This window comes from Capra hircus, unplaced genomic scaffold (genome assembly GCF_001704415.2).
Source record: "Capra hircus breed San Clemente unplaced genomic scaffold, ASM170441v1, whole genome shotgun sequence".
Lineage (NCBI taxonomy): Eukaryota > Metazoa > Chordata > Mammalia > Artiodactyla > Bovidae > Capra > Capra hircus.
The window spans coordinates 501,471-515,080 of record NW_017190137.1 but is presented as its reverse complement, the minus strand read 5'-3'; positions in this window follow the sequence as shown (position 1 = coordinate 515,080).

The window sequence follows — 13,610 nt, the reverse complement described above, 5'->3', positions numbered from 1 at the left end:
TTTAATCTTTTCACATTGTTCTCATTTTCTAATTTTTCAAGCAATTCATTAGGGGTAATTTACATAGGATGCATAGTGAATGTTTTCTTGAACAGAAGAGTTTATTAAAGCATGGTAAAATAGCTAGGCACGGAAATAAAGACTCATTTTACTCTGAATTATTTCAAAATAGAAATTGCCTCTATGAAGATAAGCATGTAGCTTTATCCTTCAAATAAGAAAATTGTAGGAATTTGTTGATATCTGCCAACAAAAATTTTATCTCTCCAGTGGAGGAGGGGAGACAACAGCAGTGGCTGACCCTTTCCTGTGGGTGGGGCATCTCTGTCCCATCATGCCACCCTCCCAATTTCTGTCAATTCTGGCTCCCAGTCAGTTTTAGGGTATGTGAAGTGCTGGTCTCTGTCTGTCTCCTACTCTGTGGCCAAGAGGACCCGAGTGGGGACCCTCGCCACATCTCTCCCACAGGGGCCCACTGTCAGACTCAGGGGACATTTGTAAGGATAGTTGTGCTGCAGAAGGTGGCTCACTGGAGTGTGATGGACTAGAGGGCAAGGGATTAAGACACATAATCCACCAGCCTCCTCCCTCTGCCCACTCCACATCTGTACCTGTACTCTTCATCCATAGTGATAGCTAACACTTGCTACAATCCATGCACTGTTTTATGTGCTTTCCATGTGTTCATCCATCAAGTCAGTTTTCAGACAGTATTATCCTGTCTCCCATGATGTAGCTTTCCTCCACAAGAATATCACACACACACACACACACACACACACACACACACACACACACTCATTCATCGACAGAGGCTCAAAGCCTTGTGAATTTTGCTTTCTCTATTTCCCAGAACTGATGACTGCAGTGCTCCATCAAGCATGAGACTTAAGTTGGGCCTGAATTGTGAGATCTGCAAAGGAAATTGATAACAATGACAATTAATATGTGACAAGAGAATGACAGAAGTATGAAGGAAAGACAGTGTATGATAGAATGAGTTTCTCAGAGAGTTTACCACTGTGACAGGTGAATGGCTTGGAGTGAGTGTGACAGAGATAATGTATGATTGGGACAGGAATTTCAAAGCACAGAACATGGCTGGAAGAGACTAAAAGGCAGATGATAGTGATAGTGGTAGCTTTCCCCCAAGATGATACATGATGCCTTAAGGTTGTACAGTGAATGGTGGATGGTGCTGCCTGGTTCATGGTCTCCAAAGGAGAACATTTAATTCTGGAACCAAGAGACACAATTTAATTGCCAGACAGAGAGACATAGTTTCAGTCACTCACAGCTTTGTGTAGTAGAAATTTTATTAATGTGACGAGAGAAAGAGCTTCTGACATAGATATCAGAACGGGACAGAAATAGTACCCATGGTTCTGATGGTCCAATTTGAAAAGCCATACACTTTCTTTCAGGGTTTTGAAGGACAGGTGGCACTAGTGGTAAAGTATCTGCCTGCCAATGCAAGAGACACAATGTAAACAGATTCAAACCCTGGGTGGAGAAAATCCCCAGGAGAAGGAAATGGGAACCCACTCCAATATTCTCTAGTTTAAGCAGAGCATTATATACTTTTCTGCTAGTTGCTGAGAACAGATGAAAGAATGTCTCAAGGCTATGACAATTTTGCCCAGACCCTTTCCCATAACATACATCCTGGGATGACATCAGCAGGATATTAACCAGAAGAAATGGGTTAACCCATAAATCATGGCCATGGAAGTTTTACCCAGAATTTCTCCCATAACATAGACTCTCAGCTCAAAAAAAAAAAAAAAGCATGTCCTTGAGCAAGAGATTCTGCTGCCTACCAGGGCTCCGTGTCTAAAGAAAAAGAATGTGAAAAAGAGAATTTTTACCTCCTGTTTAAAAAGCCTTGGTCTCCCTAGCATCCCGACTGAGTAAACTCCCTCACAGATATCATGACAGCATGAGCGTGTGGCACACAGAGTGTCAGAGATGGAGTCTAGGAGAGATTGGGTGTGAGAGAGAATAAGTGTCATGTAAAAATCATTATAGCATGACACAGGAATATTACAGAAAGAGTGTGTGTGACAAATAAACTGATTCAGCATGAGAAAGCAAATCTGAGAGATAATATGTATGGAAGAAAATGGGTCTGTCACACATGTCGGAGTGTGACAGGGAAAGAAGTTGACCATGGGAGACAGCAGCCTAGGAAGGTGGATCAATCCTTGGAGCCCATGTTTCCCTGAGGGCGGCCAAACCCAGGTCTCAGCTAGTCTGGAGGAAGTCAGAAACTTGACTTGGCTCAGATGTCCAAGCCACAATCTTCCCAATCAGTTATATCGGTATAAAGCTGATATTTAGATTGAAACACATTCAAGGGGCATGTGTCAAAGGCTGCAGATGCTGAGCTGGGCCAGTTTGAAAGGAGTGGGAAAGGACTCACAGCGGGTGTCAGTGAACTCCTTGTACAGGAAATGATTCAGGAGGTCCAATTTGGAAAGCCACACACTTTCTTTCAGGCTTTTGAAAGACAGGTGGTGCTAGTGGTAAAGAATCTGCCTGCTAATAGTGCAAAAGACAAAACAGATGCAGGTTCAATCCCTGGGTGGGAAAGATACCCTAGAGAAGGGAATGGGAACCCACTCCAGTATTCATGCCTGGAAGATTCCATGGAAAGAGTAGCCAGGTGGGCTCCAGTCCATAGGTTGCAGAGTCACACATGATTGAGGCCATACACACATATACACATGTACTTTTAATCCAGGAGAAAGCAGAGGTTACAGAAGTGGTTACAATTCAGGACAGAGCAAGATAAAACATTAGGAGGACTTCCCTGGGGGTTCAGTGGAAGGGAATACACCTGTCAATGAAAGGGACATGGTTCGATGCCTGGTCTGGGAAGATCCAACATGCCACGGAGCAACTGAGCCTATGCCTTTTAACTACTAGGCCTGTCCTCTAGAGTCCATATTCTGCAATCAGAGAAGCCATCATTATGAGAAGCCTGTACTCAGCAACTAAAGTGTAGACACCACTGGCCACAACTAGAGAAAGCACATGTGCCTCAACAAACACTAAGCACAGGCAACATATATATAAGTAAAGTGAATGTGATGAGAGGAGAGCAGACCAGCTTCTCTGAGCAAAGGGCAGTGCAGAACTGGGTTAGAGATCGTGTACAAAAGCCAAGTGGGAAGTAAAGCCTCCCAGTCACTTACAGATGACAAAATGAGCTCTCTGTCCCAGGCTCCTTTGTGGGTGCTACAAAGGGGGAGCTGTGAGCAGACATTGTTATAGTTTTAGTTGTAGGTTTGGCAGATATTAATAGTTTTCCACCATAATACCTGGGAGGGGAGAGGGGAAATATGCCAGGGCAGATCCAGATTCACATGGGTACATAAAATAGGTGTGGACAGTTTGGTCAGACATATGGGAGGAAAACTCAAAGAATGTACCGAGCAAGGGTCTAACGTGTTGACTTCTGCTGTCATCCACCCCACAAGCTGAAGCTCATGAATTAACCAGACCCACCTGAAGGTCAGACATTAGGGCAGAAGGAAAGTCAATGGGACGTCTAGATGGCTCTGATTCCTGCCTCCACACCTCATGCTTAAACCACGAGGACACCCTCATACACCCCACGGGGGGGACTGCTCATAGTTTCCCAGGAGCAGAAATGCTGGAGTTCAGGGATATGCAGGCTTCACTGGATTCAGTCATGCCAGGCTGATCCCAGAGATGCTGCACCCTTCTCCACTCTAACTGTATCCTGTGACCACTGAGGGCTTTGTCTTCTATAACTAGTCTGTTTGTATCCTTTCTGCATTTCCACAGTTCAGAATTGCTGTTATCTTCTTGGTGATCAGCAGATTACTAAAAAAATATTGGTATATTCTTGATATTAATCTGTTATGGGCTTAAAACAATGTTTAGGAAATACTTCCTCATTTCTAGTTTACAAGGATATTTTAGTACATTTTGTATAGCACTTCTATTTAATTGATAACTCAAGGAACATTTCTTGCTTGACACCATTCCAGTCCTACATGGAGGTTCCACTCTAGCAAGGAGAGACTGACAAGAAATGAAAAAAACAACTACACTAGGTAGCCTATGGGAAGGTGGTGCGATCTCTGGTCACAAGTGAAACAGGACGAAAGAGAGGGAGTGCTTGAAGGGGTGGTTTTCCATTTTCAATGGGGTAGTCGGGATCAGCTTTGTTGTGAAGCAGAGTATGAGTGACGACTTGAAGGAGGTTTGGGAGCAAGAGGAGACCAGTGTGGCTTGAGCAGAATGGGTGAAGAGTGAAGTGAGAGGTGGTGGAAGGTGGCTGTGGATTGCATTGTGTCCCCCAGAAAAAAGATGTTGCAGTTCCAACCCCTGGAACCTGTGGGTGTGACTTAATTTGAAATTAGGGTTTTTAGAGATATAATTAGTTAAGATGAGGTCATAGTGCATTACTGTGGCCATAATCCAATGACTGGTACATTTATAAGAAACCCATGTGAGCACACACAGAGAGATGCTATGTGAAGACAGTGGAAAGAGAAGTCTGGCCTCATCCACTTTTGTGCCCTGGCTGCTGATACTCCAGAAAGTAAAGGTGGCCCAGATCACGGCCTGCCAACGAGGGTCCTTTTCTTTAATTGAAAATGGCCCAAAGTTTCCTGTAGTTGCTTCAGACAAGATGTAGAGAATGAATAGATAATTCAGCCAGGTGATCAGTAATAACAGAAAATTGTAAACATTTCTTAACTGTCTGTGTAGGGATAGTCGTGATTCATGGTATAATGTGACTTATAGAATCAGACACCACTGTGTGATTTCTAGAGAGGCTGTTTATTAGCTTTGTGGAAGCTGGGGAACCATTTGACTTATGACCATCACTGTCCTCCTGTGAAGTACAAATAACCCTTGGCTCCAAGCGCGGCTATAGTAAATGGATGAGAAGACACGGTCACGTGCTTGGCCCAGGGCCTGGCACAGGACCTGGTGGGTGGCAGATGTCAGTGTTACTGTCATCATTTTTGTCAGTCATAGACACTGCAGCCTCTAATGAAACTGATGCTGCATGTTTCCGTATAAGCAGTGCAATGACTGCTGCTGCTAGTTCTAGAGAAATCTGGGATTTCTTTGGAGGGAGTGATGCTGGAGTGGAAACTCCAGTACTCTGGCCACCTCATGCGAAGAGTTGACTCATTGGAATAGACTCTGATGCTGGGAGGGATTGAGGGCAGGAAGGGAAGGGGACGACGGAGGATTAGATGGCTGAATGGCATCATTGACTCGATGGATGTGAGTCTGAGTGAACTCCGGAAGTTGGTGATGGACAGTGAGGCCCAGCATGCTGTGATTCATGGGGTCGCAGAGTCAGACACGACTGAGTAACTGAACTGAACTGAACTGAACTGAATGCACCATCAGCATAGAATCAGACAACTTGAACGAGGCCGGTGTGCTGAAGCTTGTTTGACAGCAAGAGGTGAAGAGTGTTGGTGGTGGCAGCAGACACCAGCACTGCTTCTCTGCTTTCCCTTCCTTGAAAGTCAGGGAGGTGGCCATGTGCTGGGACTCCATGTTTGGAGAACCCAGAAACAATGTCACATGGAAGCATCTATTCAAGGTAAAAGGTGATGTGAGTGGAGCGTTCCTGGATTTCACGCATGGTGATAACTGGGTTGAGTAAACCTTGGATTTGCATAGAATTTGGCTTCGGCTTACAGATGAACCTCCAGTAATGGGTGGGGTTTTGTCCAGGGGCTTGCTGCCCTCCTTGAGGCTTGTTGGGTAGAAGGTTGAAAAGAGTGACTGGATGGCCGCAAGTCAGCAGAAACCTTCCTTCAGAACACTTTCATGTTGATTACTCATAAATAAGGCACTTTCCTAGAGGGCAGCGCCAAAAGAATCTTGTAAACTTTAAAACATCTTTCAATCCAGGTGTCCCATGTCTAAAAACTTAGATTTTGGGACTGTTTACACACAGTGTGCACAAAGAAGTACACAGAAAAGTTTGTTATGGTTCTATCTGTCATGGAAGATAATCTGCAGGTTGGTACATTTTAAACCATCCATCTGTGTCATTAGAAAAAAGTGGTGGATCCATGTGTGTTGTCACAGAAAGATGTCAGGAATTGAGCAAAACACAATCTACTGAGGTGAATGTGTGGTGTTAGCCCACTTGTGTTAAAAAATACTATGCTGACATGCATAGAAAAATCTGCTTGAGTTTCTCTCTGGAGGATGAGATGGTGACACATTCTGTGCTATATGTATTTATTTTTACCTTGAGCATACTTTATTTATTTATTTGTTTATTTTCATAAACCAAAAGAAGGTTAAAAAATGTCTCCTGTTTTAGAGTGATCAATCCCTTAGGAGCTGTGAACCCTTAATCAGGAGTAAGAGTGTGGGGCCCCTCCACCCACTCTTGTAGCCACCCTTGTGGCAGATCCTCCATCATTTGTTTGCCCCTTTGTTGTTCACAGTGAACTTTCAATCTTTGCAAGCAGAAGGCTCTGTAGGAAGGAAGAGGAGTGGCTATCATGTTAGGGGTCATTGTGCAGACCTCAAATGTTGTCCAGTTTCTCTTTCTCTTGGTCATCCTAGGAGTCTGCCAAGGGGAGGTATTTTTATCCTCCAGAGGAGGTTGGAATGTGGAGAGACCCTGAAGCCATGGCCTGTCTGATCCTCATGTGTGCCCTGCCTTTGTCCAATTTCAGTATGAGGGCCTCTTATTAACTGGAGTCGCTGCCACAGCCGGGTTTGCAGAAATCTGTCTCCAATTGGAAGAAACCAACACAGTTGATCAGTCAGGAGGTACGTGCTAGGAACTTGTCACTGAAAAGGGTGGCTCTGCATGACCTGCTTGTTCTAGTGGCCAATCTGAAGAGTGACTTTCAAGAAAGACCTCAGATTCAGGATAGAATGTAGATGCCTAGTTGGGTTCCTGTTGTTTTAGCTCGAAGTGAGTCACCTGGGCAGCTGCATGTTAGATCGGGGCTCTCAGTGTCTCCCTGGAAGCAAGAGCCATAAGGAGACAGCAAGCATTAGGCCACAGGAGATTCAACAGTCTGATGAGTTTAGGAAACAAAACAAAGCAGGCACCTTCACTGGATTTTCTTAGTATCAGACTTTCTCTCTGTGTCTTCAGTATGCTAATGCATCCTGTGGGAGTCCAGGGGAAGGTCTTTGTGAACTGAAGTCCACAAATGTACTTGTCCTTGGAAATGTCTTTTAGCAGACTATCTCTGGGGACTAGTGTTTCTCAGAACACACTTTGTGGAATAATGAACTCTAATCCTTCATTTGTCAATGGATTTCAGACACCTCTCTCAACAGAAAGTCATGACTTTCATCAAGAGCTCATATTGTACTTGGTCCTTCAGCATCTGTGGATTACAGAGGCCAGCAACTGATAGCTGGAAATCTGGACACATACAGGGCACTCACTGGCTCTCTAGAAAAGAACCACTCTGTGGGGAACATTCATGGCTTTGCCAGAGGGACACCCTCCTCCAGCCAACACTGAACTGTGTTTTTCAATCGAAAGAAAAGAAGAAAAAAAATCCACATGTGTGTGAGACTCTATCTTCACCGGCCGAAGTCCATTGAGGCCTGTGGATTAATGGGTAGTGTGGAGTCTGTGTCTCTTGCCCAGATTTGAAACCGAGTGTGGGTAAGGGGCCCTGGTTGTTTCTGCAGCCCTGGCTCTATGTAAGAGCTGGCTCTCTAAGCCTGTTAGAGATGAGTTCGCTGCATCCCCATCTCACAGGGCCTGGCCTCCTGGGGAGAATAGGTGCTGTGGGACTCTGGGGGTCAGGTTAGGCCCTGTCCTGGAGTTGACCCATGGCCCCTATGTCTGGCACTTCCTGGCTTTCCTATCCTGCAGAGATGGTGAAGGGAAGAGACCCCTAGTGTTTCTGGCTTTGAAACCTCATCTCAGAGACACTTTGACTCTGGGTGTAGTAATTAAGCCTTCCTCAGCTGGCACCTAAGGCCTTCTCTCCCAGTTTAGTGCCCTTGGTGGGTGAGGGCCAGGGTTCCTGCAACTGCAGACCCCAAGGAATGGGTGTGGGTTAGCAGTAACCTGGGGCCTCTGCCATCTGGTCTGGGGGCCCATCCACTCACCCCCAGCTGTTCAGCCCCACCAGGGCCTGTGGGCATTCCAGGCCACTCAGGGCAAGTCTGATAAATCAGTTGTTGCTCCTGGTCAGCTCTGCTTTGAAGGCTGGAGAGACCAGCATCTTCACTGAGTGTGTGAGGAGGTGGCAGTGGGAAGAGGATGGGAGGAAGGTGCTTGTTGATCTAGGATGCAGTCCAGTGAGTGATGAGACATCTCATGGCTTCAGCTTGGGTTTCTGTACCTTTACCTTCATTTGTTGCTGCAACAGGCAGCTGGGCTCAGTAGCTGGCTACCTGAAGGGGCTTTGGGCCCAGGCAGGTTGGGGACAAGTCCTGGTCTCCCTCTCTAGCTGGGTGTCTAACCCAGGTGACCCTGCTATGCCTGGCACCTGGCCTGACACAGGGAGACACTCAGATGGCTCTTCAGCCCAGTAGTGATGGAGGGCTTATGGGAGGAGGAAGTGTTCAGAGCTTTAGGTCAGTGCCGAGCAGCATGCTAGATGGCTCCAAGGCAGGCCGGGTTACAGTGGCCGTGTGTTTTAGCTGGGGAGTGACGGGGCTGGGGAACCCGGTTCCTTTGGGTCTGTGGGCCCAGGGTCAGCAGGTGTTTTTGCGAGGAACCAAATATCCAGTTGGACTGTGAAGAAGGCTGAGAGCTGAAGAATTGAGGCTTTTGAACTGTGGTGTTGGAGGAGAAACTTGAAAGTCCCTTGGACTGCAAGGAGATCCAACCAATCATTCTGAAGGAGATCAGCCCTGAGATTTCATTGGAAGGAATGATGCTAATGCTGAAACTCCAGTATTGGGCCACCTCATTCAAAGAGATGGCTCATTGGAAAAGACTCTGATGCTAGGAGGGAGGGACTGTAGGCAGGAGGAGAAGGGGATGAGAGAGGATGAAATGGCTGGATGACATCACTGACTCGATGGATGTGAGTCTAAGTGAACTCTGGGACTTGGTGATGGACAGGGAGGACTAGCATGCTGCGATTCATGGGGTCCCAGAGTTGGACACGACTGAGTGACTGAACTGAACTGAACTGAAACATCCATATTTCTCTATGAATTCTCCTGGTTTTCCAGTGTTGGGGGCGTATTTCTAGCACAACGCATAGGCAGCATCAGGCAGCACCCTGAGCTGGAAGGAGAGCGACCGAGGTGTGAGTGGCTAGACCACAGCTACCCTTTCCTCCATGACTAGCACAGTCCACCATCTTTATGCTCAGCCCTGTCCTGGTGTTTGTCTTCCATGCATTCCTGCTAGCCGAGGCCTTGCCAGGTCTCACATGTCATGGTTAAGAGGAGACAATAGCTCCATGCATGAACTGCCCTGCTCACCTGGCTGCTTGATTCCCTGAGCACACTGAGAGAGACACACACACACAAACACACACACTGAGAGAGAGCCAGACACGCACTCTGAGACACAAACAGGGTAACGCATGCACACATACTGAGAGACATACACGCCTTAGAGACACACACTGAGAGACACACACATGCAATGAGAGACACACAATGAGAAGCAAAAACACAAACACTGAGAGAGACACACACTGAATTGGATGGAAGCACTAAGAGAGACACACATGCACAAGACACACACACATTGAGAGAGATGCAGGCACACACACAGACAGTGAGACACACACCCTGATAGAGGGTCACACATTGAGACAGACAAACACTGAGAAACACACACATACCATGAGAGACACACAGAATGAGAGGCAAAACCACAAACACTGAGAGAGACACAAATATACAGTGAGAGAAACACACAGAGGGATACATACACACTGAAAGAGACTCACACACTGGGAGAAATATGAATAGAGAGACACACACACACTGAGAAACAAGCACATAGAGACACATACCGAGTGAAGTAGAAACCTACACCCTGAGAGAATCACGCACACAAACACACAGTGAGTCACACACACAGAGACACACAAACTGAGAGTGTGACACACACACTGTGACAGAGATACACACATAAACACTGAGAGACACACACACTGAGAGAGATTACACACACACACTGACAGAGAGACAAACAAACATGGAGACAGACACACAAACTGAAAGAAACACACACACTGAGATGGATGCAGGCACATGCACTGACAATGAGACACACATCCTGAGAGAGACATACACATTGAGACAGACACACACTGAGCCACACACACACATACAGTGACAGGAACACACCCTGAGAGACAGAAGCAAACACACTGAAAGAGACACACACATTGAGAGAAACATGAATACAGAAAGACACACACACACACACTGAGAGACAAGCACATAGAGACATACACCCATTGAGGTAGAAACATACACCCTGAGAGAATCACACACACAAACACACAGTGAGTGACACACACAGAGACACACACACTGAGAGTGTGACACGCACACTGTGACAGAGATACACACATAAACACTGAGAGATACACACACTGAGAGAGATTACACACACACATTGACAGAGAAATAAACACTGAGACAGACACACAAACTGAAAGATGCACACATACTGAGAGAGATGCAAACTCACATGCAGAGAGAGGGAGGGAGAGACTCAAACACTGAGAGACACACACTGAGAAAGAAAGATACACTCTGATAGAATCACACACACACACTGAGAGATGCACAGAGAAACACATACTGAAAGAGCAACCTACTGAGAGACAGACACGACAGAGAAAGACACTCACACAACGAAAAAGACACACACACATACTGATATAGGCACACACACACTGAATTAGAAATACACACTAAGAGAGACACACACGGTGGGAGACTGAAACAACACACAGAGGGTGACACACACACACACCGAGAGGCACACACACTGAGAGTGATACAAGTACTGAGAGGGGCACACACAATGAGAAAGATACAAACACACTCTGAGACATACACACACGTGCTGAGAAACACTATTACAGAGAGAGACACACACACACTGAGAGACGCACAAACACACTAAAAGAGAGATCCACAAGATAGAGATACAACCTGAGAGTGAAACACACATACACTGAGGGAAAGACACACTGCAAGACATTCACAGACACACACAGACACAGACATTGAGAGAAACACAAACAGACACTGAGAAAGAGACACCACACTGAGAGAGAAATATACACTCTAAGAGAATCAAACAAACACACTGAAAGACACAAACACAGAGGAAACACACTATGAGAGTGTGACAAAAACATATGGTGAAAGAGAGAGAGACACACACACTGAGAGATACACACCTACACAGTTACACACACACACTGAAAGACAAACACCTACACAGTTACACACACACACACAATGAGAGACACACGCACATATCTCAGAAAGATACAGACATACAGTGAGAGAAAGAGACATACTGAGAGATACACAGATTCAGAGAGAGATGCACACACACTGAGAGAAACAAACACACTGAGGGAGATGCACACAAGATATGGAGAGTTTCACACTCTGAGAGAATCACACACACAAACACACATACACTGAGAGAGACACACACACATACTGAGAGACACACACAGAGAGGCACACACATACACACACACACTGAAAAGAAAGACACACACAATGAGGGAGACACATATACTGAGAGAGAGACAACCACACACAGAGAGACACACACACTGAGAAAGATGCAAACACACACACACAGTGAGAATGCAACACAGAGCAAGACAAACACACATATCCCCAGAGACACACAAACACAGGCACACACACACACACACTCAGAGACATAAGTTACAGAGATAAACTAACACACACTGAGAGAGACACACATACACACTGAGATACACAGACCCACTGAGGAAACAAACACACACTGAGAGAGATGTAAACACAAAGAGAGACACACAGAGAAACACACACTGAGAGACACACATAAACTGTGAAAGAGACACACAACACACCGAGAGTGAGATAAACACACAGAGTAAGAATACATGCAATGAGAGACACACACATACAGGGAGAGACACACAAAGTGAGAGAAAGTAACACACACAGTGAGATAGAAACACACTGAGACACACAAACACTGAGAGAGACACACACACACTGAGGGGTACTCACAAACACCGAGAGAGACACTCAGAGTCACACAATGAAACAGACACAGGCAACACTGAGAGCCACACAGATGCAGACAGAGAGAAACACACAGATGAGAGAGACACATACATAAAGAGAGACACACAAACTGAGAAAGAAAAAGACACAATGGGAGCAAAACACACATGGAAACAGACACACACACCAAATTGGATGGAAACACTGAGAGAGATACACACACAGACTGAAGAGACAAAAACATACACTGAGAGACACACAGATACAGAGAGAGACACATACAGATGAGACAGATACAAATATAAAGAGACATACATGCAATGAGAGAGAAACACACACTGAGAGATAGAACTGAATTGGAGGACATTTGAGAGAGACACATCCACTGAGACACACACAGAAACACACGCTGAAAGAGTCTCAGACACACACACACTGATAAAGAGACAAACACACACTGAGAGAGTCACCAAAACTGAGAGACACACACATGCAGACTGAGAGAGAAACACATTCACATGCTGAGAGAGACACACACAAATACTGAGAGGCACTCACACATGGAGATAGACACACAAACACTGAGAGACTCACACAGAGACACAAAATCACAGAGACATACACTGAGAGAGATAAACACAGTGAGAGAGAGACACATACACACAGAGACACAAACACATAAACAGAGAAACACACACACACTGAGAGACACACACTGAATTAGAAACACAAACACTGATAGAGACACAGTGCATGACTGAAACTGAGACACTGCATGTGATGTACACACTGAAATAGAGGCACACACACAATCACAGAGAGACACCAAACAATGAGTGACACACACACAATGAGAGAGATGCATACACACACACACTGAGAAAGATACAACAAACAGTGTGATACACACATACACACACAGACACAAAGATACAGGGAGACACAGTGTGTGCATTGTATACACACTGAGAGACACACAAACACACTTGGAGAGAGATGCACAAGTTATAGAAAAGTACAATCTGAGAGACTAACACTCACACACTTACAATGTGATAGAGACACACACAAACTGTGAGACACCCACATACACAGACATATAGAGCCACATGCATTGAGAGAGAGACACACACACTGAGAAACACACACACAGACACACATACATACAGAGAGAGTCCCACAGGCAATGAGAGAGACACACACACACAGACTGAGAGACACACATACAGAGAGATGCACAGACACAGTGAGAGACAGACAAATAGACACTCACAAAAACAGATAGACACACGCACAGGGGGAGACTGAAACTGAAACCCTGAAGGTCACACTCACACTGAGAGAGAGGCACACAAACACACACAAAAGGGAGGCACAAAACACTG